Genomic DNA, 24652 nt, shown 5'->3' on the forward strand with positions numbered 1-24652 from the left:
ACGTTTCGATAAGATCCCCTCTCATCCTTCTAAATTCCAGTGTATACAAGCCTAGTCGCTCCAGTCTTTCAACATACGACAGTCCCGCCATTCCGGGAATTAACCTAGTAAACCTACGCTGCACGCCCTCAATAGCAAGAATATCCTTCCTCAAATTTGGAGACCAAAACTGCACACAGTACTCCATTTGTTTCATTGTACCTGCGCATCATCGGATAATAAAGTCAAATTAGCATCGGGAGTGTGAAAGGCAATAATGAAACGGTCCTCGATCGTTCGCCTGCAGTCGATGAAGGGTTAAATCCGCTTGGTGTCATTGTGCCACGAAAGCCTGCCATGTCATAAACCGATCACAGGACCGGGTTCGGTATGGGATCTGCTTCTAATGAACCTGCATTGTTCTTGTACACATAACTCACAGGGGTTGAACATGCAAATGTTGTTCGGCACTTTCCCACGCGTGAGAATCCAATCTAGTGCAGCGTTGGTTTACGGATCAACCTCACTGCTCCAAGCAAGCGCGTGAAGGACGAGGTGCTTCTCACCATGACTAAAGGATGATCCTCTCTCTCCCTCTCTCTGGAAACCCTGCAGGAGATATTCCCCACCTCAAGGGTTGATTAGTACGGGTGTCAGGGGTTACGGGGAGAAGGCAGGACAATAGACAATAGACAATAGACAATAGGTGCAGGAGGAGGCCATTTGGCCCTTTGAGCCAGCACCGCCATTCAATGTGATCATGGCTGATCATTCTCAATCAGTACCCCGTTCCTGCCTTCTCCCCATACCCCCTGACTCCGCTATCCTTAAGAGCTCTATCCAACTCTCTCTTGAATGCATTCAGAGAATTGGCCTCCACTACCTTCTGAGGCAGAGAATTCCACAGATTCACAACTCTCTGACTGAAAACGTTTTTCCTCATCTCCGTTCTAAATGGCCGACCCCTTATTCTTAAACTGTGGCCCCTGGTTCTGGACTCCCCCAACATTGGGAACATGTTTCCTGCCTCTAACGTGTCCAACCCCTTAATAATCTTATACGGGCTTAGAATAGGGTTAGGAGGGAGAGACAGATCGGCCATGATTGAATGGCGGAGTAGACCTAATAGGTCAAAAGACCTAACTCTGCTCCTGTCGCTTATGAACTTATGAATTAAACACCCAAAGAAGGGTCTCGTCCAGAAACGTCACCCATTCCTTCTCTCTCAGAGATGCTGCCTGTCCCGCTGAGTGACTCCAACATTTTGTGTCCACCCTCATATACCAGACCAAACCCTGATCCAACTACACTGTAACTCAGTCCCAATCCAAACATGCCCCCACAAACACCCACAAGGCTGAAATGATGTATTTTGGGAGGGTGAACAAGGGCAGGACATACATAATAATTGGTAGGACTCAGAGAGTGTTGAGTCAAGTATATGCCATATGCACAAGGACTTGCAGAATGAAATTATTACTTGATTGTGTAAGAAAATAACTGCAGATGCTGGTACAAATCGAAGGTATTTATTTCACAAAATGCTGGAGTAACTCAGCAGGTCAGGCAGCATCTCAGGAGAGAAGGAATGGGTGACGTTTCGGGTCGAGACCCTTCTTCAGACTTGCTACAGCTTTAATGGCACGTTAAATGCATCAAGTCAACAAATAGATATACAATAAAGTACTGGTTTAGTATTAGTTTAGCTTAGAGATACAAAGTGGTAACAGTCTCTTTGGTCCACCAAGTCCATGCTGCCATCAATCACCTGTCCACTAGTTCAACTTTTGTCCTACTGTCGAATCCTACACATTCGGGGCAATTTACAGAAGCCAATTAAACTACAAACCCGCACATCTTTGAAATGTTGGGGGAAAACCGGAGCACCCAGAGAAAACCCACGCAGTCACAGGGAGAACGTGCAAACTCCCGATTGAGAATGATCAGCCATGATCACATTGAAAGGCGGTGCTGGCTCGAAGGGCCGAACGGCCTCCTCCTGCACCTATTGTCTATTGTCTATTGTCCACAGGATCAAACCCAGGTCTCTGGTGTTGTGAGGCAGCAGCTAAACCGCTGCGCCACCGGGCCACCTTCAAATACTAGGCGAACAAGATTATGACAGAGGAAGGCAAAATGTGCAGTGTAGCCTCAGTATAAAATCCTTCGTAGCTTGGTGCTGAGAGAGGATTGTGGCTAGGTTGGGCATCAAGAGCCCGATGAAATAGAAAGAGTTAGCTTCTGGAAGAAACACACTGTCACCTAGTGGAAACATTGAGATAAAACAAACAGACATCTAAACTAAACGCTGCACTAACTAAAACGATACCAATTTTAACCGATGGAGTTTAACTCCAATGTCTTTGAATAATCCACGATCGAAGGAGAATCTGCTGCTGGGGGATTGTGTTGACACGTTGCTAGTTTTATGGTCCCAATGGTCACCAGAGGATGGTAGCTGGTCCATCACGGGTACAGTACTGACCACTCCTCCATCAAAGGGATCTAGAAGAGGCACTGTCTCAATAAGGCAGCCAGCATCATCAAGGACCCATAACACACTGGCCACACACTCACTTCACTCCTGCCATCAGAAGAAGAAGACATAGTGTGATGTTTGGTGGACCATGTGGGGTGGGAGGACCCGTTGCTCCTCCAGTGCAGCAGGTGGCGCTGCACAGGACGAAGGGATGGTTATCTCTGTCTGTACACAGTGTGTGAGTGTGCACCCAGACCGTGGGGTTGCAGCCATTTTTAGTTGTCTTGCTGACAGCATCGAGTTAATGTAATAAAGACTTCTGTTGTACCTTGAAGACTCTCAAGTTTTATACAGACGTAGAACAAGAACACGAAACATAGGAGTCTGAAAACTGTGCCTGTGAGGTTCAGGAACAGCTTCTTCCCAACAACCATTAGGCTATTGAACAGTATGAACACCAACTCAACTCTGAACTACAGACTGCCTGGGTTGCACCAGCGAATTTGAGCTCAAACTTTGTTTTGCTTTTGCACTATATCAGTTTAGTTTAGCGATACAGCGCGGAAACAGGCCCTTCGGCCCACTGGGTCCGCGCCGACCATTAACACTATCCTACACCCACTAGGGACAGATTCTACATTTACCAAGCCAATTAACCTGCAAACCTGCACGTCTTTGGAGTGTGGGAGGAAACCGAAGATCTCGGAGAAAACCCACGCAGGTCACGGGGAGAACGTACAAACTCCGTACAGACAGCACCCGTAGTCGGGATCGCACCCGGGTCTCCGGCGCTGCATTCGCTGTCAGGCGGCAACTCTACCGCTGCGCCACCGTGACCGCCCTAACCAAACTAAACTAAACTAAAATTTCATTATGGTGCCACACACTTCAGATGCCGTTGATTTTATTGTCCTGTGCACAAATATGGTGATGCACAGGTGCAATGAACATCTTCCTGTGTAGGAAGGAACTGCAGATGCTGGCTTAAACCGAAGATGGACACAGAAAGCTGGAGTGACTCAGAGGGTCAGACAGCATCTCTGGAGAGAAGGAATGGGTGACGATTTGGATTGAAAATCTTTCGTGCAGCAACATCTCAGGCACATCGAGTCAGGCCGTACACAAAAACATAATGTAAAAAACAATTACATGAACACATTTGTGATTTTTACTAAACTTCTATTTTTGTTTACTTGTTGTGTAACCTGTTAAGTACTGTGTTTATAACCTGTTCGGCTGCTCCCGTAAGTTTAGTTAATGTAGTTTATTATAATCACGTGTATCGAGGTACAGGGAAAAGCTTTTGTGTTGCATGCTATCCAGACAGCGAAATGACTATACATGATTACAATCAGGCTGTCCACAGTGTACAGGTACATGAGAGAGAAAGTAACATTTGGTGCAAGATAGTCCAGTTGTGTGAGTGGGTGGATACATGGCAGATGCAGTTTAATGTAGATAAGTGTGAGGTTATTCACTTTGGAAGTAAGAATAGAAAGGCAGATTATTATCTGAATGGTGTCAAGTTAGGAGGAGGGGGAGTTCAATGAGATCTGGGTGTCCTAGTGCATCAGTCAATGAAAGGAAGCATGCAGGTACAGCAGGCAGTGAAGAAAGCCAATGGAATGTTGGCCTTCATAACAAGAGGAGTTGAGTATAGGAGCAAAGAGGTCCTTCTACAGTTGTACCGGACCCTGGTGAGACCGCACCTGGAGTACTGTGTGCAGTTTTGGTCACCAAATTTGAGGAAGGATATTCTTGCTAATGAGGGCGTGCACCGTAGGTTCACTAGGTTAATTCCCGGAATGGCGGGACTGTCGTATGTTGAAAGGCTGGAGCGATTGGGCTTGTATACACTGGAATTTAGAAGGATGAGGGGGGATCTTATTGAAACATATAAGATAATTAGGGGATTGGACACATTAGAGGCAGGAAACATGTTCCCAATGTTGGGGGAGTCCAGAACAAGGGGCCACAGTTTAAGAATAAGGGGTAGGCCATTTAGAACGGAGATGAGGAAGAACTTTTTCAGTCAGAGAATGGTGAAAGTGTGGAATTCTCTGCCTCAGAAGGCAGTGGAGGCCAGTTCGTTGGATGCTTTCAAGAGAGAGCTGGATAGAGCTCTTAAGGATAGCGGAGTGAGGGGGTATGGGGAGAAGGCAGGAACGGGGTACTGATTGATAGTGATCAGCCATGATCGCATTGAATGGCGGTGCTGGCTCGAAGGGATGAATGGCCTACTCCTGCATCTATTGTCTATTGTCTATTGTCTATTGTAAAGTCCGATTAAAGATAGCCCAAGAGTCTCCAATGAGGCAGATGGCAGGTAGACACAAAATGCTGGAGTACCTCAACGGGTCAGGCAGCATCTCAGGAGAGAAGGAATGGGTCACGTTTCGGGTCGAGACCCTTCTTCAGAGGTAGATGGTAAGTCAAGGCCACTCTCTAGTCTTCAATGTTCTACAGCAGGGCATATGACAATAAAACAGGGACGACAGAGGTGGAGTTGCTGCCTTACAATACCAGAGACCCGGGTTCGATCCTCACGATGGGTGCTGTCTGTAACGTGTTTACACGATCTCCCACGTGAGGGGTTTTTTTCCGGGCGCTCCGGTTTCCTCCTGCATTCCAAAGACCTACACGTACGTGCTCGATGTTTAAATGGAATTGGTTGAGGAGATTCACCGCTGGTCCTTCCACTCATCAAGGTCCAGATACCTTCCCTCATAGTGCCTTACAGTAAAGAAGGAGGCCGTTCATCCCATCAAGACTCTGCTACCCCTCAAGAGCAATCTCGTCAAACCGGTTTCCCACACCCACAATTCTCCTGTTCCTGAACCTGGATGGAGCCAGCGCTGCACTTGTAGCTGCGGCTTGCCTGCAGTCCGTTTGTCTTTTGTGTTTTTTGTTGTTTTTGTCTTAATTGTAGTTTAGATATGATGTAGTGTTTGTGGTTGTGTGTTATGTTGGGGGGGGGGGGGGGAATGGGAACTGTAAAAGTGTCTCTTCTGAACGGAGACCCGACCTTTGTTTTCTGTGTAGTGTCTCCGTTCCCGCTGCGGCCTACCATCGGCCATGTACCTGGAGCTGGCGGGGTCCATCTGCGGCGCTGGCTGCCTTCGGACGCTGCGGGAGCGGCTGCGACTCGTCTCCGGAGGCTCCGGTGCGGGCCGCCTGGACGTCGGAAGCCCGCAGGCCCCTGGGTGGGGGCCGACATTGGGACCTCCGGCAGCGGCAGCGGCAGCGTCTTCGCCCGCCCCGAATCGCGGGGCTTGGGTCGGCCCGCCGCGGACCTTTCACCGTCCGGCGCGGCCTGAAATAGGCCACGGGGTTTTCTCCGCCCGGCGGGGGCTTCAATGTCGGGAGTCCCGACTGCCCCGATGTGGCAACTCCAACAGCCTGACCGCGGGAGAAGACGGCAGGGGAAGAGAAAAAGACATTCTGGCCTTCCATCACAGTGAGGAGGGGACTGGAGGAGACTCACTGTGATGGATGTTTCTCTTGTTTGGTGTTGGTTTATGATTGTATGTGTTATTGCATATTTTTATTGATTATTCTTATTGGTCTTATTGTTGAACTGTGGGTAATTTTTCATTTCACTGCACATTTATGTGTGTGTGACAAATAAATTGACTATTGACTATTGACTATTGACGTTACAGTTTTCAGGCTCCTGTACCTTCTTCCCGATGGCAGGAGTGGAATGAAAGCGTGGCCAGGGTGGTGTGGGTCTCTGATGATGCTGGTTGCCTTTGTGAGGCAGCGACTCTGGTAAATCCCTTCGATGGGGGTGGGGGGGGGGGGGGGGGGGTCAGAGCCGGTGATGGACTGGGCAATGTTCACAACGTTTTGCAGTCTTTTCTGCTCCTGAATGATCAAGTTGCCGAACCAGGCCGTGATGCAACCAGTCAATATGCCCTCTACTGTACCCCTGTAGAAGTTCAAGTGAATACTCTCTGACTAACCGAATCGTTGTAATCTTCTCAGGAGGTAGAGGCGTTGATGTGCTTTATTTATAATTGCATCAGTGTGCTGGGTCCAGGAAAGATCTTCGGAAAGATCTTCGGATCCAGAAGCATCAAGACCCCTTCTTCAAACTGAGAGTCAGGGGAAAGAGAAACAAGAGATATAGATGGTGGTGTAGAGAGATATGGAACAAATGAATGCAAGATATGCAAAAGAGTAACAATGATGAAGGAAACAGGCCTTTGTTAGCTGTGGGCGAGGTGAAAACGAGTTGCAGACAATGAGACTCAACAAGACGACTTTGAAGCCGGTACCACGACTTGGGTGGGAGAGGGGCGGAGAGAGAGAGGGGATACAAGAGTAACTTGAAGTTAGAGAAATCCATATTCATACCACTGGGTTGTGAGCTGCCTAATATCATAATAATAATAATAATAATAAGCATTTATTTTATATAGCGCTTTACCAAAAGCTCAAAGCGCTTTACAAAAACAGTCATAACATAAAAACAAACAGACAAACTATCCTGACGGAGAAGCGGCGAACAAACAGCGCCAGCGTCCTCTCACGTCAGGGTCCGGCAGTAGACAACAAAAAGCACAGGACACACAGATACAATTTTAACACAAACAGCCATCACAGTGATTGCTCCAGGCACACCCTCACTGTGATGGAAGGCAAAGAAAAGTCATTATCTCCTCCTCATTCTTCTCCCGTGGCGCCACGAGGCGATCGAGGCTCCCGACTTTTGAAGCCCCCACCGGGCGATAGAAAGTCATCCCTCATTCTTCAAAAACTCCAAAGAATACAGACCCAACTACCAAAAGGCTTCAGTGGATTTTATCTTGTGTTTCTAGAATGATGAGGGGAACTAGTAAAACTATATTGTGTTGGCTGCTTACATTCAAAATTGATAAACCGAACTAACCCATGATATTTTCTTCACTTGGCCTGCAGAGCATCAACGTAGGCAGTTACCATAGATACCAACCTTGGCTGGCCTATACTGTTTGTTTATGTGAAGAATGTCAATCATTCTTTTGGGTGAATCCTTCTAAGATTACAAAAGCTATGATTAGTAATTTCTAACTCCGCATTGAGGTGTTACAATATTTATTAAGCTTTGTAACTGATATTATATCAGCTTTTCCAAGTTAACATCCAAGGCCTCTACTGCTGGTTCCAGGGCTGCTTCTCGCGGCACTGTGAAAAATTTTGTTCAATTTTTAATCAGCCCTCCATAAAGGGCGATCCATAATTCAGGAGTAGGCCAACACAGTTTCTGATCGTAAGCTGCCACCTTAAATAGAACAGGGTGAAGAAAAAAAATCATTTTAGTTTCTGCGTAGGAAGGAACTGCAGATGCTGGTTTAAACCGAAGATAAGACACAAAATGCTGGAGTAACTCAGCAGGTCAGATAGCATCTCCGGAGAAAAGGAATAGGTGACGTTTCGGGTTGAGACCCTTCTGAAAAAAGGTCTTGACCCGAAACGTCATTTATACTTTTTCTCCAGAGATGCTGTCTGATCTGCTGAGTTTTTGCGTCTATTTGAGTTTATCTACTGCCTTTCATATGCTTACGAAGTCTAAAAATGTTTTATCTTTGACATGCCTTTGATGTGTTTTAGTTTAGTTTCGAGGCACAACGCGGAAATAGGCCCTTCGGCCCACCGAGTCCGTGCCAACCAGCGATCCCCGCACACTTACACTATCCTACACACACGGGGGACAATTTACATTTATATCCCATGCCAATGAGCCTGCAAACCTGCACGTCTTTGGAGTGTGGGAGGAAACCGGAGCACCCGGAGAAAACCCACGCAGGTCACGGGGAGAACGTACAAACTCGGTACAGAGAGCACCTGAAGACAGGATCGAACCCGGGTCTCTGGCGCTGTGAGGCAGCAACTCTACCGCTGCGCCACCGTGGAGTTACTGTTCTCATGAATAAAAACAAAGCAACTAATTTCAACATTGCAATCTCCCAATAATAACTAGATTATAGGTTAGGACAATATCTAACTTCATATTCAGTAGTAGTACATGTCGACAAACACACAAGCTAAATGGGGTCTCGACCCGAAACGTCACCCATTCCTTCTCTCCACAGATGCTGCCTGACCCGCTGAGTTACTCCAGCATTTTGTGTCTATCGTCGACTTAAGCTAAATGTTTGCCCATTAAAGCTAATCCCATTGCCACCTGTGAAGAGGCCTGGTGGTAGGGTTGCCAACTTTCCCACTCCCAAATATGGGACAAAAGGTGACGTCACCGCCCCACGCCCCACGTGACCTCACCTAGCCAGCGGCCACGTGCTCCCGCTCCACCAATGGCGGCCGCCCGGGCCGGGAGGAGGGTTGCTATGCAACCTCCAATAGGCAGTGCCTGGGGCTCTGGACCTACACTGTCCGGGCCTACAGCATCCGGACCTACAGCGTCCGGGCCTACAGCGTACGGGCCTACAACGTCCGGGCCTAGAGCGTACGGGCCTACAACATCCGGGCCTACAGCGTACGGGCCTACAGCGCCACCGGGCCCTATTACGGGACAAGGGTAGTCCCGTACGGGACAAACCAATTTAACCCAAAATACGGGATGTCCCAGCTAATACGGGACAGTTGGCAATCTTGGCTGGTGGGCCGAAAGGCCTGTTTCCTCGCTGTATCTCTAAACTAACTAAACTAAACTAAACTGAACTAAACCACTAAATTAAACTAAATTGGGAGCACAAAGCTCTCTAGTAACCTTGCTGCATTGTCGAGTAGTCAGTGATCATATCCATTTTCTTGTGTACACGTTAGGTATCACTATCCCACTGCGATGGTTGTAGGTATCTTACACAACTCGGCTCCATGTAAGCGATAGGCCATTTTTATGTCAAAACCATGCCGGGCAAGTTACTCATCCATGGTCCCCAGCTGTCCTTGCTATCCAGTTACTCATGCATTGAGAAACAAGGATCTGAATAGGGGGAAAGCGGTATGGAGGCCTGGCACTGTCTCAGCTCTTACATTACATTAATAGAGCTGATATCCTACTTTCCTGACACACGGCCAAATGATCTTTAATTTCCTTGGACTATTTCTCAGTAAGTGCACCAAGTCATGAACACTGCCTGGCTCTGTGAGGGATTGGCTACTTGTACATTGGTCTGTAGCTAGCTTTCGATCAGAATTTGTCATCGAGGTGTGCCTAGGCCAAAGTTGGGGCAACCTTGATTCTGAGCATTTGTTGGCACTGGGCCTGTACTCGCTGGAGTTTGGAAGGATGAGGGGGGGACCGCGTTGAAACGTACCGATTAGTGGAAGGCCTGATTGTGGAGAGGATGCGTCCACAAATGGGAGAGTCTAGTTTAGTTTAGTTGAGCGATTCAGCGAGATAACAGGCCCTTCGGCCCACCGAGTCCGCGCCGACCAGCGATCCCCGCACACTAACACTATCCTACACACACTAGGGACAATTTACACACACACCAAGCCAATTAACCTACAAACCGAAGTTTGGAGTGTGGGAGGAAACCGAAGATCTCGGAGAAAACCCACGCGGGTCACGGGGAGAACGTACAAACTCCGTACAGACGGCGCCCGTAGTCAGGATCGAACCCGGGGCCCCGGTGCTGCAAGCGCTGTAAGGCAGCAACTCTACCGCTGCGCCAACGTGCTGCCCCTAGGACCTAGAGAGTCTAGGACCAGAGGCCACAGCCTCAGAATAAAAGGACGTACTTGTAGAACGCAGATGAGGAGAAATCTCTTCAGTCGGAGGGGTGGTGAATCTGTGGAATTCTTTGCCACAGAAGGCTGTGGAGGCCAAGTCAATGGATATTTTTAAGGTGAAGATCGATAGGTTCTCGATGGTTGGGCTTATGGGGAGAAGGCAGGAGGATTGGGTTGAGAAGAAAAGATAGATCAGCCACGGTAGCGCAGCGGTAGAGTTGCTGCTTTACAGCGAATGCAGCGCCGGAGACTCAGGTTCGATCCTGACTACAGGTGCTGTACTGTAAGGAGTTTGTACGTTCTCCCCGTGACCTGCGTGGGTTTTCTCCGAGATCTTCGGTTTCCTCCCACTCTCCAAAGACGTACAGGTATGTAGGTTAATTGGCTGGGTAAATGTAAAAATTGTCCCTAGTGTGTGTAGGATAGTGTTAATAGTGTTAGTGTGCGGGGATCGCTGGGCGGAGCGGACTTGGTGGGCCGAAAAGGCCTGTTTCCGCGCTGTATATATATATATATATATATATGATTGAATGGCAGAGCAGACTCAATGGGCCGAATGGTCTCATTCTGCTCCCATGACTAATGAACTTATCAGCTGTCTTTCCATCTCTGGCCTTTATCCAACCATCTGCCTATCCAACCTCCACCCCTCCTGTATCAGTCTATTACCTGCCAGGATTTGTCCTGCCCCTCGTCTCCTCTCTAGTTCCCCCCCCCCCCCCCCCCCCACCCCGCTCTCCACAATCAGTCTAAAGAAGGGTCCTGGACTGAAACGTCACGATCCAAGCTCACCAGAGATGCTGCCTGACCCTCTGTGTTACTCCAGCACTTTGTCGCTTTTTGTTTTGCAAACCAGCATCTGCAGTTTCCTTGTTCCTGTATTGCGGGCCTACCTGGACCCTAACTGGGCAGGTTAATGAACAGACGCCATGGCTGAGGCTGACTAGAACGAGTGTGGGGGTGCAGGAAGGACCTGCAGTTCCTGCTTCACACCGAAGAGAGGCGCCGAACTTTCTGGAGTAACTCAGCGCGACAGGCTAAAGAAGGGCCTCGACCCGAAACGTCACCTGTTCCTTCTCTACAGAGATGCTGCCTGTCCCGCTGAGTTACTCCAGCATTCTGCGTCTAGCCCTGGTGCTTTGCAGCATGGAAAGTGAAAACCTGTCAGACACTTCTTGATTGAATGGCAAAAGTTATTTGATTGGGAAGACTACCTTTTTGTTACCTTCCACTGTCCCAGTTCAGATTTCAAAGCAAAGAGCGGGGATAATTGCGACTCATATTGAGGTTGCTTGGGTGAATCGTCGAGGCTAATGAGCCAAGGCTAGCGGAACAATGTGTGAATATCCAATTTCACATATGAACTTTACATCGTGAGCACTCGGTCTAAACTAATTCTCCACCAACACCTCCAGTTATTTATTATTTCGAAAACAACGAGTCTGTACGTTGAAGTGTGTCGGAAGGAACTGCAGATGCTGGTTTAAACCGAAGAACAAAATGCTGGAGTAACTCAGCGGGACAGGCAGCACCTCTGGAGAGAAGGAATGGGTGATGTTTCGGGTCGAGGCCCTTCTTCAGACTGAGAGTCGGGGGAGAGGGAGACACATAGATAAGGAAGTGGAGTGTGAAAATAGGACAAAGTGAATGGAGATCAAGGTAAATGTAGAATAGATCATGTGCATGAAGGAACTGCAGATGCTGGTTTAAACCAAAGAACAAAATGCTGGTGTAATTCAGCGGGTCAGGCAGCATCTCTGGAGAGAAGGAATGGGTGACGTTTCGGGTCGAGACCCTTCTTCAGACTGATGTCAGAGGAGTGGGCGGGACAGAGATGGAATGTAGTCGGAGCGCCCTTCTTCAGACTCTGACTTTATCCCGTATGGGAACGCCCTTGTCCTGTATTGGGCCCGGGAGGCACTGTAGGCCCGGACACAGTGGGCCCGGACACTATAGGCCCGGACGCTGTAGACCCGGACGCTGTAAGGGTAGGCCCGGACACTGAAGGTCCGGACAGTGTAGGTCTTGCCAGTGTAAGCCCGGAAGCCCGGGCACCACCTAAAGAAGGTTGCTTAGCAACCCGCCTCCCAGCCCGGGCAGCCGCCAATGGTGGAGCGGGAGCACGTGGCCTCTGGCTGGGGCGGTGATGTCACCTTGTCCTTTATTTGGGAGTGAGATAGTTGGCACCCCTACCGAAACGTCACCCATTCCTTCTCTCCAGAGATGCTGCCTGTCCCGCTGAGTTACTCCAGCATTTTGTGTCTGTACGTTGAAGTTTCAGAAAGTCTTTCATTTCAGAAAGTCTTGTTTCGTTTTATTCCCCCAATAATTTGGATGCACGTTTTCACCCCATACTTCACGATCTATCCATGGGGTGCCCGTCCATAGCTTGGAGAGTCACCCAGAGATAACACGAGAGGGCAGAGAGGATTCACGGGGATGTTGCCAGGACTCGAGGGCCTGAGCTACAGGGAGAGGTTGGGCAGGCTAGGACTTCATTTCTTGGAGCGCAGAGTATGAAGGGTGATCTGATACAGGTTTACAAGATCATGAGAGGAATAGATCCTTTAAACACTTAGACTATTACCCAGAGTAGGAGAAACGAGAACCAGTTTCCTAGTTTAGTTTAGAGAAACAGCGTGGAAATAGGCCCTTGTCCCACCAAGTCCGCACCAACCAGCGATCCCTGCACACTAACACTACCCTGCACACATTTGGGACAACTTACATTTATACCAAGCCATTTAAACTACAAAACCTGTACGTCTTTAGAGTGTGGGAGGAAACCGAAGATCTCGGAGAAAGCCCACGCAGGTCACGGGGAGAACGTACAAACTCCGTACAGACAGCGCCCGTGGTCAGGATCGAACCCGGGTCTCTGGCGCTGTGAGGCAGCAACTCTACCGCTGCACCACTGTGCCACACGAGATCTTATAGGAAGGAACTGCAGATGCTGGTTTACACCGAAGATAGACACAAAAAATGTGGAGTAACTCAGCAGGACAGGCAGCATCTCAGGAGAGACGGAATCGATGACGTTTCGGGTCAAGACCCTTCTTCAGTCTTTCCCTCTTAACCCCATTCTCCCCATAACCCCTGGCACCCGCACTAATCAATAATCTATCTGTCTATGCCTTAAAGATATCCATTGACTTGGCCTCCACAGCTGTCCGAGGCAATGAATTCCACAGATTCACCATCCTCTGACTAAAGAAATTCCTCCTCATCTTCCTAATGGAACGTTCCTTAATTCTGAGGCTATGACCTATGGTCCTAGAGTTTCCCACTGGTGGAAACACCCTCTCCACATCCACTCTATCCAGGCCTTTCGCTATTTGGTAAGTTTCAATGAGGTCCCCCCTCGTTCTTCTAAACTCCAGCGAGTGCAGGCCCAGTGCCGACAAACGCTCATCGTACGTTAACCCACTCATTCCTGGGATCATTCTAGTAAACCTCATCTGGACCCTCTCCAGAGCCAGTACATCCTTCCTCAGATATGGGGCCCAAAATTGCTCACAATATTCCAAATGCCATCTGACCAGTACCTTATAGAGCCTCAGCATTACACTCCTGTTTTTGTACTCTAGTCCTCTTGAAATAAACAAAATAAAAACTCTCTGGTGAAGAAGTAGATTATAGAGAAATAAAGCTTTGTCCTACTCCTCCCCTTTGCCAGCTTTCTCCCCCCCCCCACCCCTCCCCCTTCCCCCTTCCCTCCACCTCTACAGTCAGTCTGAAGAAGGGTCCCAATCCAAAACGTAGGGTTGCCAACTGTCCCGTATTAGTCGGGACATCCCGTATTTTGGGCTAAATTGGTTTATCCCGTATGGGAACGCCCTTGTCCTGTATTAGGCCCGGGAGGCACTGTAGGCCCGGACACAGTGGGCCCGGACACTGTAGGCCCGGACGCTGTAGACCCGGACGCTGTAAGGGTAGGCCCGGACACTGAAGGTCCGGACAGTGTAGGTCTTGACAGTGTAAGGCCGGAAGCCCGGGCACCACCTAAAGAAGGTTGCTTAGCAACCCGCCTCCCAGCCCGGGCAGCCGCCAATGGTGGAGCGGGAGCACGTGGCCTCTGGCTGGGGCGGTGATGTCACCTTGTCCTTTATTTGGGAGTGAGATAGTTGGCACCCCTACCGAAACGTCGCCCATTCCTTCTCTCCAGAGATGCTGCCTGTCCCGCTGAGTTACTCCAGCACTTTGTGTCCATCTTCGGTGCAAACTAGCATCTGCAGTTCCTTCCTACACATGTTCTCTGGAGATACTGCCTGACCCGCTGAGTTACACCGGCATTTTGCGCCTTTTTTTCCCCGAAGCCACCTGAGTAATTCGCAGTCAATCCCGCCATTAAACGATAATGGCGTTCACAGAGACACGATTGAATTTGTTAAGATCGGAAGTTAATAGATAAATGCCTTGGTGCATTTACTATGACTGGATTATGCATCATTCTCAGTAACTGTGCCAAGCAATGGAGGGGAATATAAATATCAGACTCCCGTTCATTACCGAGATGGGGCTGAAACACATTAAATAGCTTTAAGTAGCTAACTACTGACATAGAGACATTTAGATTGGAAGACATTTATGCAATGGTGCGCGGCGTTTTCAAGCAAAACACTGCATCAATCCCTCGGCACCAATCTACGCTGAAGATATCTGCCCCCAGGATCTGAGAGAGGTGGCTGGGGACAGCGTTAGAGGGAGTGAAAGCATTAGAATTATTCTGTGCGGGAGGGAAAGGCGACGTTCCATTTGTAGATCAGAGCCTAGTTATTAAGCACACATTCCGACAGCTTTTAAAACAGAGGAATATCACACCACAACAGGTTATAAATAATTGGTCGGAGGAGTGAAGTGTTTTTTTTTATTATTTGAAGGAAAAGCAATCATCTTACACGAGAACAGCTTATATACAAAATGTGTACTGTGTAGGGTAATGGACTGGATAACCCAGAGACCAGCATCATTGCAGACAGCAATTCACACACGCTAAGAAAGTGAGGGGCGGGCTGTTTGCAGGAAGAATAGGAAAAGCAACACAATTAATATTGTATCAATCTGAAGAAGGGTCTCGACCCGAAACGTCACCCATTCCAGTCTGAAGAAGGGTCTCGACCCGAAACGTCACCCATTCCAGTCTGAAGAAGGGCCTCGACCCGAAATGTCTCCCATTCCTTCTCTCCACAGATGCTGCCTGTCCCGCTGAGTTACTCCAGCGTTTTGTGTCTACCTTCGATCTAACCCAGCATCCGCAGTTCTCTCCTACACAATTAATGTTGATTATGGACGCAAAGTGCTGGAGTAGCTCAGCGGGACGGGCAGCATCTCTGGAGAGAAAGGAAAGGCAGGAGGAATTGCAGATGCTGGTTTACACCGAAGATAGACGCAACACGTCCTGGCAGCATCTGCCTGACCCACACTCAGGACACTTATACTAAGTATACAAACCCAAGCCAGTTAACCCTACAAACCTGCACATCTGTGGAGTGTGGGAGGAAACCGAAGATCTCGGAGAAAACCCAAGCAGTCACGGGGCGAACGTACAAACTCATTAAAGACAGCACCCGTAGTCGGGATCGAACCCGGGTCTCTGGTGCTGCAAGGCGGCAACTTTACCGCTGCGCCACCCGTGCCACCGTGCCGGTTGTAATGAACGATTGCAGATCTGCTTCTGGGACCAGCACACAGAGAGTCGCCAGGCCTGGCCGCCATCTTGGGTCAGGTGCATAAGCGTATGGGTCGGGCACAGATCATCCCTTTTGCATCATTCTGCTCTCATCACATCTTCTTATTTCTTCTCAACCATTTTACATGTCATAGATAGAGTGAGTCATACAGCATAGAAACGGGCCCTTCGGCCCACCGATGATGGACACAAAATGCTGCAGTAACTCAGCGGGACAGTCTGAAGAAGGGTCTCAACCCGAAACGTCACCCATTCCTTCTATCCAGAGATGCTGCCTGACCCGTTGAGTTACTCCAGCATTTTGTCTCTGTCTTCGGTGCAATCGAGCATCTTCAGTTCCTTCCCACACCTTCGGCCCATCGAGTCCCTGCTGACCATTGATCACCCGTTCACATGGGTGGGTTCCATGTTAACCCACTTTCTCATCCACTCTCTGCACACTAGGACCAATTTACAGAGGGCCAATTAACCTACAAACCTGCATGTCTTTGGTACATGCGAGAATACCAGAGCACCCGGAGGAAACCCACGCAGTCCATAAGTTCATAAGTTGGGCGGCAAGGTGGCGCAGTGGTAGAGTTGCTGCCTTACAGCGAATGCAGCGCCGGAGACTCAGGTTCGATCCTGACTATGTGCTTTGTACGTTCTCCCCGTGACCTGCGTGGTTTTTCTCCGAGATCTTCGGTTTCCTCCCACACTCCAAAGACGTGCAGGTATGTAGGTTAATTGGCTGGGCAAATGTAAAAAAAATTGTCCCTAGTGGGTGTCGGATCGTGTTAATGTGCGGGGATCGCTGGGCGGCGCGGACCCGGTGGGCCGAAGGGCCTGTTTCTGCACTGTCTCTCTAAATCTAAAAAAATAAGTGATAGGAGCAGAATTGGGCCATTCAGCCCATCGAGCTTACTCCGCCATTCAATCATGGCTGATCTATCTTTCCCTCTTAACCCCATTCTAATGCCTTCTCCCCGTTGTCACCCGTACTAATCAACAACCTTCCACACTGTATCTCTAAACTAAACTAAACTAAACTAAACTAATCATCAGTAAACTACAGGGGACTGGGTGGGCTGAACTAAAACTAAAATGAAAGCTCAGTGAAGATGTTTGGTCCATACTTGCAGGAGTGGTTTGAAGTGATGTAAACATGCTGGATTCAGACCGGGTCATCCCTGCCAGGCAGAGGGCAAACGAGGCCCCCTCCTTATCGCTGTGAAAACATCTTGTAATCGCTGGTCGTGTGCGGAGGAGCAGATGTGCCTTGGAGCGTGGCAGCCTCCCTGAGAACAAAGTGCCTGATGCTTGTGGGTGGCCCTCACTGTGCTCGGGAACGCTCCCACAAGGTCATCTCAGGATCGCCAACATCCACCCCTCTCCACATTGTCTCTATAGAGATCACGGCACGGTGCGCAGCGGTAGAGTTGCCGCCTTACAGCGAATGCAGCGCCGGAGACTCAGGTTCCATCCCGACTACGGGCGCTGTCTGTACGGAGTTTATACGTTCTCCCCGTGACCTGCGTGGGTTTTCTCCCAGATCTTCGGTTTCCTCCCACACTCCAAAGACGTACAGGTTTGTAGGTTAATTGGCTTGTTTAATTGGTATGTGTAATTTGTCCCTAGTGTGTGTGTAGGATAGTGTTAACGTGCGGGGTTCGCTGGTCGGTGTGGGCCGAAGGGCCTGTTTCCGCACTGGATCTCTAAACTAAACTAAACTAAACTAGAGATGCTGCCTGAACCGCCGAGTTACTCCAGCATTTTGGGTCCTTTCTCGCCTCCAATCTTGCTTGGGAACAAACATCAGCTTTGACCTTGGAAATGTCGGCAAAGGGAAAATGTACAATTGATGGCCTGATTCTCAACACCATTGATGTACAGAGTGATCCTGGGCTCCAAGTGCACCGCTCCCTGAAAGTGCCAACACATGTAGATAATGTGGTAAAGAAAGCATATGGTACGCTTGCCTTCAGAGAACGCCAGAGGAGGTCCTTCTTCCCTGTGGCTATCAAACTGTACAACTCCTCCCCCTTCTGCCTTGGGGTAGACTGACTCCCCTCCCCACCCCCTACCAACCCCCCCACCCCCAACCCCCCCCCCCCCCCCCCCCCACCACCCCAATCTTTGCACATCCCCAATCCTGGACTTTCCACTCATCATTTTAATTTCATCTTTCATGTATCTTGTCGTGTGTTTTTTAGACTGTTGGAGGACCAATCTCCTTCCTCGGATGAATATGTTCCATCGTATCGTATCGTATCGATTCGTATCATATAGGTCAAGGAATTGAGCATAATAGTCATGATGCAACTTGAAGTGTAAGAAAATAACTGCAGATGCTGGTACAAATCGAAGGTATTTATTTCACAAAATGCTGGAGTAACTCAGCAGGTCAGGCAGCATCTCAGGAGAGATCCTGACTACGGGTGCTGTCTGTGTAGAGTTTGCACGTTCTCCCCGTGACCTGCGTGGGTCTTGGATCTGTGGAATCTGTGGAATTCTCTGCCTCAGAAGGCAGTGGAGGCCAATTCTCTGAATGCATTCAAGAGAGAGCTAGATAGAGCTCTTAAGGATAGCGGAGTCAGGGGGTATGGGGAGAAGGCAGGAACGGGGTACTGATTGAGAATGATCAGCCATGATCACATTGAATGGCGGTGCTGGCTCGAAGGGCTGAATGGCCTCCTCCTGCACCTATTGTCTATTGTCTATTGTCTTCTCCGGGTGCTCCAGTTTCCTCCAACACTCCACAGACATGCAGGTTTGTAGGTAAAATTGTAAATTGTCCCCAGTGTGGGTCGGATAGTGTTAGTGTGTGCAGGGCGATCGCTGGTCAGCACGGACTCGGTGGGCCGAAGGGCCTATTCCCGCACTGTGCCTCTAAACTAAACTAGGCTTAATGGAACAGCACCTCCATCTCTTAGCAGAACACAGACTGAACCTTGTCCTCCACCGCGGGGGATGCTCTGGAACCAGCAGGATTACGGCTCAGATGTCAATGGGGTGATAACTGAGCCAGGCTGACCCTTGCCTGAATGCCTTTCAGTTCCGTCACCATTAAGAGATGTGGGCTTTAATTAATTTCGAACAGCGAAGCAAGTGCCAATGTCAACACAAGTGTATTTTCCCTCCTTGCCCTCGATCATTGGTGAGGGTAATGTGTTGCAGCTTAGGATCCTCTCCTGCTTGGAGTATTGCTCAGGATACAAGTGGAATTGTCCAGCTTGTTCCAGTTTAGTTCAGTTTAGTTTAGTTTAGTTTAGTTTAGTTTAGTTTAGTTGAGTTGAGTCGAGTTGAGTTGAGTTGAGTTGAGTTGAGTTGAGTTGAGTTGAGTTGAGTTGAGTTGAGTTGAGTTTAGTTTAGTTTAGTTTAGTTTAGTTTAGTTTAGTTTAGTTTAGTTTAGTTTATTGTCACGAGTACCGAGGTACAATGAAAACGTAAGATAGACACAAAAGGCTGGAGTAACTCAGCGGGACAGGCAGCATCTCTGGAGAGAAGGAATGGGTGACGTTTAGTGTCGACACCCTTCTTACAGTGAACACCTTTTTCGCTGCGTGCTATCCAGTCAGTGGAAAGACTGTACATGATTACAATCGTGCCGGCCTCAGTGTACAGATACGGGATAAAGGGAATAAGGATTAGCGCAAAATAAAGTCTGATTGAAGATAGTCCAAGGGTCTCCAATGAGGTAGTTGGTAGGTTAGGACTGTTCTTTAGTTGGCGATAGGATGGTTCCGTTTTTTATTGACAGCCGGGAAGAAACTGTCCCTGAATCTGGAGGTGTGCGTTTTCACACTTCTGTACCTCTTGCCTGATGGGAGAGGGGAGATGAGGGAGTGAGACTGGTCCTTGATGATGCTCCTGGCCTTGCCGAGGCAGCGTGAGGTGTAGATGGAGTCAGTGGAAGGGAGGTTGGTTTGCGTGATGGTCTGGGCTGCGTCCACAACACTCTGCGATTACTTGCGATCTTGGACGGAGCTGTTCCCATACAGTGCTGTGATGCATCCCGATAAAACGCTTTGGGCGGTGCCTCTGTGGAGGTTGGTGAGAGTTGCTGGGGAACGTTCCAAACTCCCTAAGCCTTCTAAGGAAGTAGAGGCATTGATGTGCTTTCATGCCCATAGCTTCAAGATGGCTGCCGCAGGACAAGTTTCCCAGAGGTACATATCACCAGCAACTTGTCCTGGGCCAGCCATCTTGAAGCAATGGGCATGAAAGCACATCAACGTCTCAACAAAGCATTCCACCATCTCTGCTTCGGGGGTGTTTGTCTTGGTCCAAAAGGGTGAAGAGAAGCATCGACCCACGGTGGCCCCATCCCCTGCCAAAAAACACCTTCTGAGTCACAGTAATAATGCTCAAGGCGGGCGCCGGACAAGGGTTGACATCCGCATCATCAATGGAGAAGCGAAGGGAAAACAAACTGGAAGGGCAAGGAAATATCTCTTGCTGCCGTTTTGCAAAAAACCCATCAGGACTCCCTTCTTTGAAATTATAAGGGAAATTATGCAAGTGTGAAGACTGTCCAGCGTTTTGCTGGCTCCCACTGTGTGTGTGTGAATGATGCTGACTGCTGCCTCGCTGGCTGTGGAGGGGGTTGGCAGTGTAGTCAGCACGTAGCTAATGTCCTGTGACTTCATATTTACCACCCCAGCTATCAGCCGACGCAGGGTGCAATGCTCATTAAAATCGGGAAGCCGAGTGGTTTAACACAGATTAGCTTTTCAACATTTCCCGGAGAAAAAGCAGTGATTACACTCCACAAATTGTCCATTTAGAAATACGTGGCCGCTATCAGAGCGGCGAAGGCATGGCGGATACGGACGTGGCCCCAGGCAGTGTGTAGCATTTTCCCTTGGTCACTGGTGCATGGGCACTCTCGGAGGTTAAATAGGATGTAAGCAGTGATTCTTAAACGTTCTCAAGTGTGATACAGAACCAGCCAGATCCACAAAGACAATAAAGAAATGGAAACGGAGATTTCAGGAAGAGAGACAAGGGGGGGGGCTTCAGAATATTTAAGGGGGTACAGGTAGTGGAGGGGGGGGGGGGGGGACGGTTTGAAGGGAATTGATCAGAATCAGAATCAGAATCAGAATGACCTTCATTGTCATCCAAAAAACAAGCCTTTTGGACGAGATTTCGTCACCCACAGTCCAACAGTAAGAGCAATAAAATAAGCAAATCACACAACCACAAACCAACACAAAATGAAAAAAGAAACATCCATCACAGTGAGTCTCCTCCAGTCCCCTCCTCACTGTGATGGAAGGCCAGAATGTCTTTTCTCTTCCACCGGCCGTCTTCTCCCGCGGTCAGGCTGTTGAAGTTGCCACGTTCCAGGCCGCGCCGGATGGTGAAAGGTGCGCGGCGGGCCGACCCAAGCCCCGTGATCCGGTGCGGGCGAAGACGCTGCCGCTGCCACTGCATGTCGGGGAGGTCGTGGCTTCCGTCATTGAAGCCCCCGCCGAGCGGAGAAAAATTCCGCGGCCTATTTCAGGCCGCACTGGACAGTGAAAGGTCCGCGGCGGGCCGACCCAAGCCCCACGATCCGGGGCGGGCGAAGACGCTGCCGCTGCCGGAGCTCCTGATGTCGGCTCCCACCCAGGGGGCTGCGAGCTTCCGACGTCCACGCGGCCCGCGCCCGAAGCCTCCGGAGACGAGTCGCAGCCGCTCCCGCAGCGCCACCACAGCCTCCGAAGGCAGCCAGCTCCGCAGATGGTGAGTCCGGTCCGCAGGCTCTGTGAACCAGAGCCCAGGTGGTCCCAGCTGGAGGCCGCCAGCTCCAGGTGTTTGGCCGATTGTAGGCCGCAGCGGGAACGGAGACACCACCCAGAAAACAAAGGTCGCGTCTCCGTTCGGAAGAGACAGTTTTACAATTTTACAGTCCCGTCCCCCCCCCACACATAGTACACAACCACAAAAAACACTACATCACATCTAAACACTACAATTAAGGCAAAAAAGCAACAAAAAACACAAAGACAAACGGACCGCAGGTAAGCCACAGCTGCTAGGGCAGCACCTCCATTTTGAGGGTTCCTACCTACGTTCAATCAAAGGTTATAACAGAAAGCTAGGAATCTTGCATACACATAACCAGACTAGGGCGCAGCGGTAGAGTTGCTGCCTCACAGCGCCGGAGACCCGGGTTCCATCCCGACTGCAGGTGCTGTCTGTACGGAGTTTGCACGTTCTCCCCGTGACCTGCGTGGGTTTTCTCCGAGATCTTCAGTTTCCTCCCACACTCCAAAGACGTACAGGTTTGTAGGTTAATTGGCTTGGTATGAATGGAAATTGTCCCGAGTGTGTGTAGGATAGTGTTAGTGTGCGGGGATCGCTGGTCGGAGCGGACTCGATGGACCGAAGTGCCTGTTTCCGTGCTGTATTTCTGAACTAAGCTAAATAAAACTCAACTGATCCAGTGGGACAGCATAGACTCAGTTGGTGAATGGCCTTATCTTGCAGTGTAACGATTCGGTAACTCTTGGTGTAAGTCAATCTGTAGCAAAGCTAACTGAGAAGTGAACAGGTGAAGACACAAGGTGCTGCAGGTGCTGGAGTCAGGCATGGAGCACAAAGTGCTGGAGTAACTCAGCGGGTCCGGCAGATGTTGCCAGGAACCCTGGATGCTTTATAACAGGTGGCGACTTCCATATGACCCACTTCATATAGATAGTCATAAGGTCATAGAGTCTTACAGCGTGGAAACAGGCCTCTCGGCCCAACTTGCCCACACCGGTCAACATGGCCCATCTACACTAGTCCCACCTGCCTGTGTCTGGCCCATATCCATCTAAACCTGTCCTATCATCAACCAAATTAGCAAATTGGAGAAACAGCACCTCATAATTCCCTTGGGCAGCTCACAACCCAGAGGTATGAATTTTGAAGATAGACACACAATGCTGGAGTAACTCAGCGGGACAGGCAGCATCTCTGGAGAGAAGGAATGGGTGACGTTTTGGGTCGAGACCCTTTTCAGACTGAGAGTCAGGGGAGAGGGACACATTGAGATATGGAAGGGTTAGGTGTGAAACCAAGAGATCAAAGGGGACGAAGTTCAGGGAAAATGTAGGGGAAGCGTACAGTAATACAGTGATACAGAACTTTATTGTCATTCGGTACCGAGATAACGAACGAAATTACATTTCCAGCAGTCACAGAACACAACAAAAAAGAAAAGAACACAAGACACCCGACCCCAACACAAACATCCATCACAGTGACTCCAAACACCCCCTCACTGTGATGGAGGCAACAAAACATCCACTCTCTTCCCCCCGCACCCACGGACAGGCAGCTCGACCCCTACCGAGGCGACCGACACGCACAGCCCCCGCAAGGGGATGGAAGGCCCCGCGGCCGAGCCGCACCGGGCACTGAAACGTCCCGCGGCCGAGCCGCGCCGGCGATGTTAAGTCCAGCGGCCGAGCCGCGCCGGGCGATGGAAGGCCCCACGGCCGAGCCGCTCCGAGCGATGAACCGCCCCGCGGCCGAGCCGCGCCGGGCGATGGAAGGCCCCGCGGCCGAGCCGCACCGAGCGCTGAACCGTCATGCGGCCGTACCGGGCGATGGAAGGCACAGGCGATGTTAAGTCCCGCGGCCGAGCCGCGCCGGGCGACGGAAGGCCCCGCGGGCGATGGAAGGCCCCGCGGCCGAGGAAGAGACATAAAAAAAGAAAGGTTTCCCCCACCCCACCCCACCCCCCCCGCACCCCCCACACATACACAGCCAAAATCAAAAACAAAAACCATCCCAACACCAACACACAAACAAAAAAGGAAAAAAGACAAACAGAATGCCAGCGAGCCGCAGCCGTTAGGCACAGCCACACGTACAGCGAGACATACAATCAGTAAAATTTAATCAGGAGGACAGTGAATATTGATTTCTTTAATTTCAAGTAACCATTGCATTCCCAATCTCTCCGTCCCTTCCCCACCCCAGGTGTCCTGCTAGTTTTACTGTTCGTATCCACCCGTTATCACCTCCTCCAGAGCCAACAATGGACCATTGTGGGCTCTTTGGTCATCGGTGCCAACTCCTGATCTCTCTGTACCTTTCCATACCTCTGGTCTCCCTCTCCCCTGACTCTCAGTCTGAAGAAGGGTCCCGACCCGAAACGTCACCTATTCCTTCTCTCCGGAGATGCTGCCTGACCCGCTGAGTTACTCCAGCTTTTTGTGTCTATCTCCAAAGAAAGATACGTGCAGGAATAGGCCATTCAGGCCTTTGAGCACCTATTTACTATGTTTCTATGAAGATGGACACAAAATGCTGGAGTAACTCAGCGGGTCAGGCAGCATCTGTGGAGAAAATTGCTTCACCTTTGCTTTAAGTGAGTTTTGCTGTTTGCTAGCACTCCAACCACACAGCTAAAACAATAGAGCATTCCCCACTTCGAACATCGAAGCATTCGCGGGGCAAACCCCACAGGTTGAAGGAAAGTATGGCTTCTTCCATTATGCTTAAAGTATCCCACAGCCTCCTTGGAAGGACACAAAGTGCTGGAGTAAACTCAGCGGGTCAGGCAGCATCTCGGGAGAACGTGGACAGGTAACGTTTCAGGTCGAGGCCCTTCTTCAGAAAACCAGCCTCATTATTTGCTGCATGGAATCACAACTTTGTTGAAAAGGCAAGAGCAGTGATTATGGGAGGGAGGAACTGCAGATGCTGGTTTACACCGAAGATAGACACAAAATGCTGCAGTAACTGAGAGATGCAGCATCTTTGGAGAGAAGGAATGGGTGACGTTTGGAATCGAGAACCTTCTTCAGAACGAGAGAGAATAACGGTTCGGGTAACACTGTCTTAGCTGGTCACCCCTGTGAACA

This window comes from Rhinoraja longicauda, chromosome 35 (genome assembly GCF_053455715.1).
Source record: "Rhinoraja longicauda isolate Sanriku21f chromosome 35, sRhiLon1.1, whole genome shotgun sequence".
Taxonomy (NCBI): Eukaryota; Metazoa; Chordata; class Chondrichthyes; order Rajiformes; family Arhynchobatidae; genus Rhinoraja; species Rhinoraja longicauda.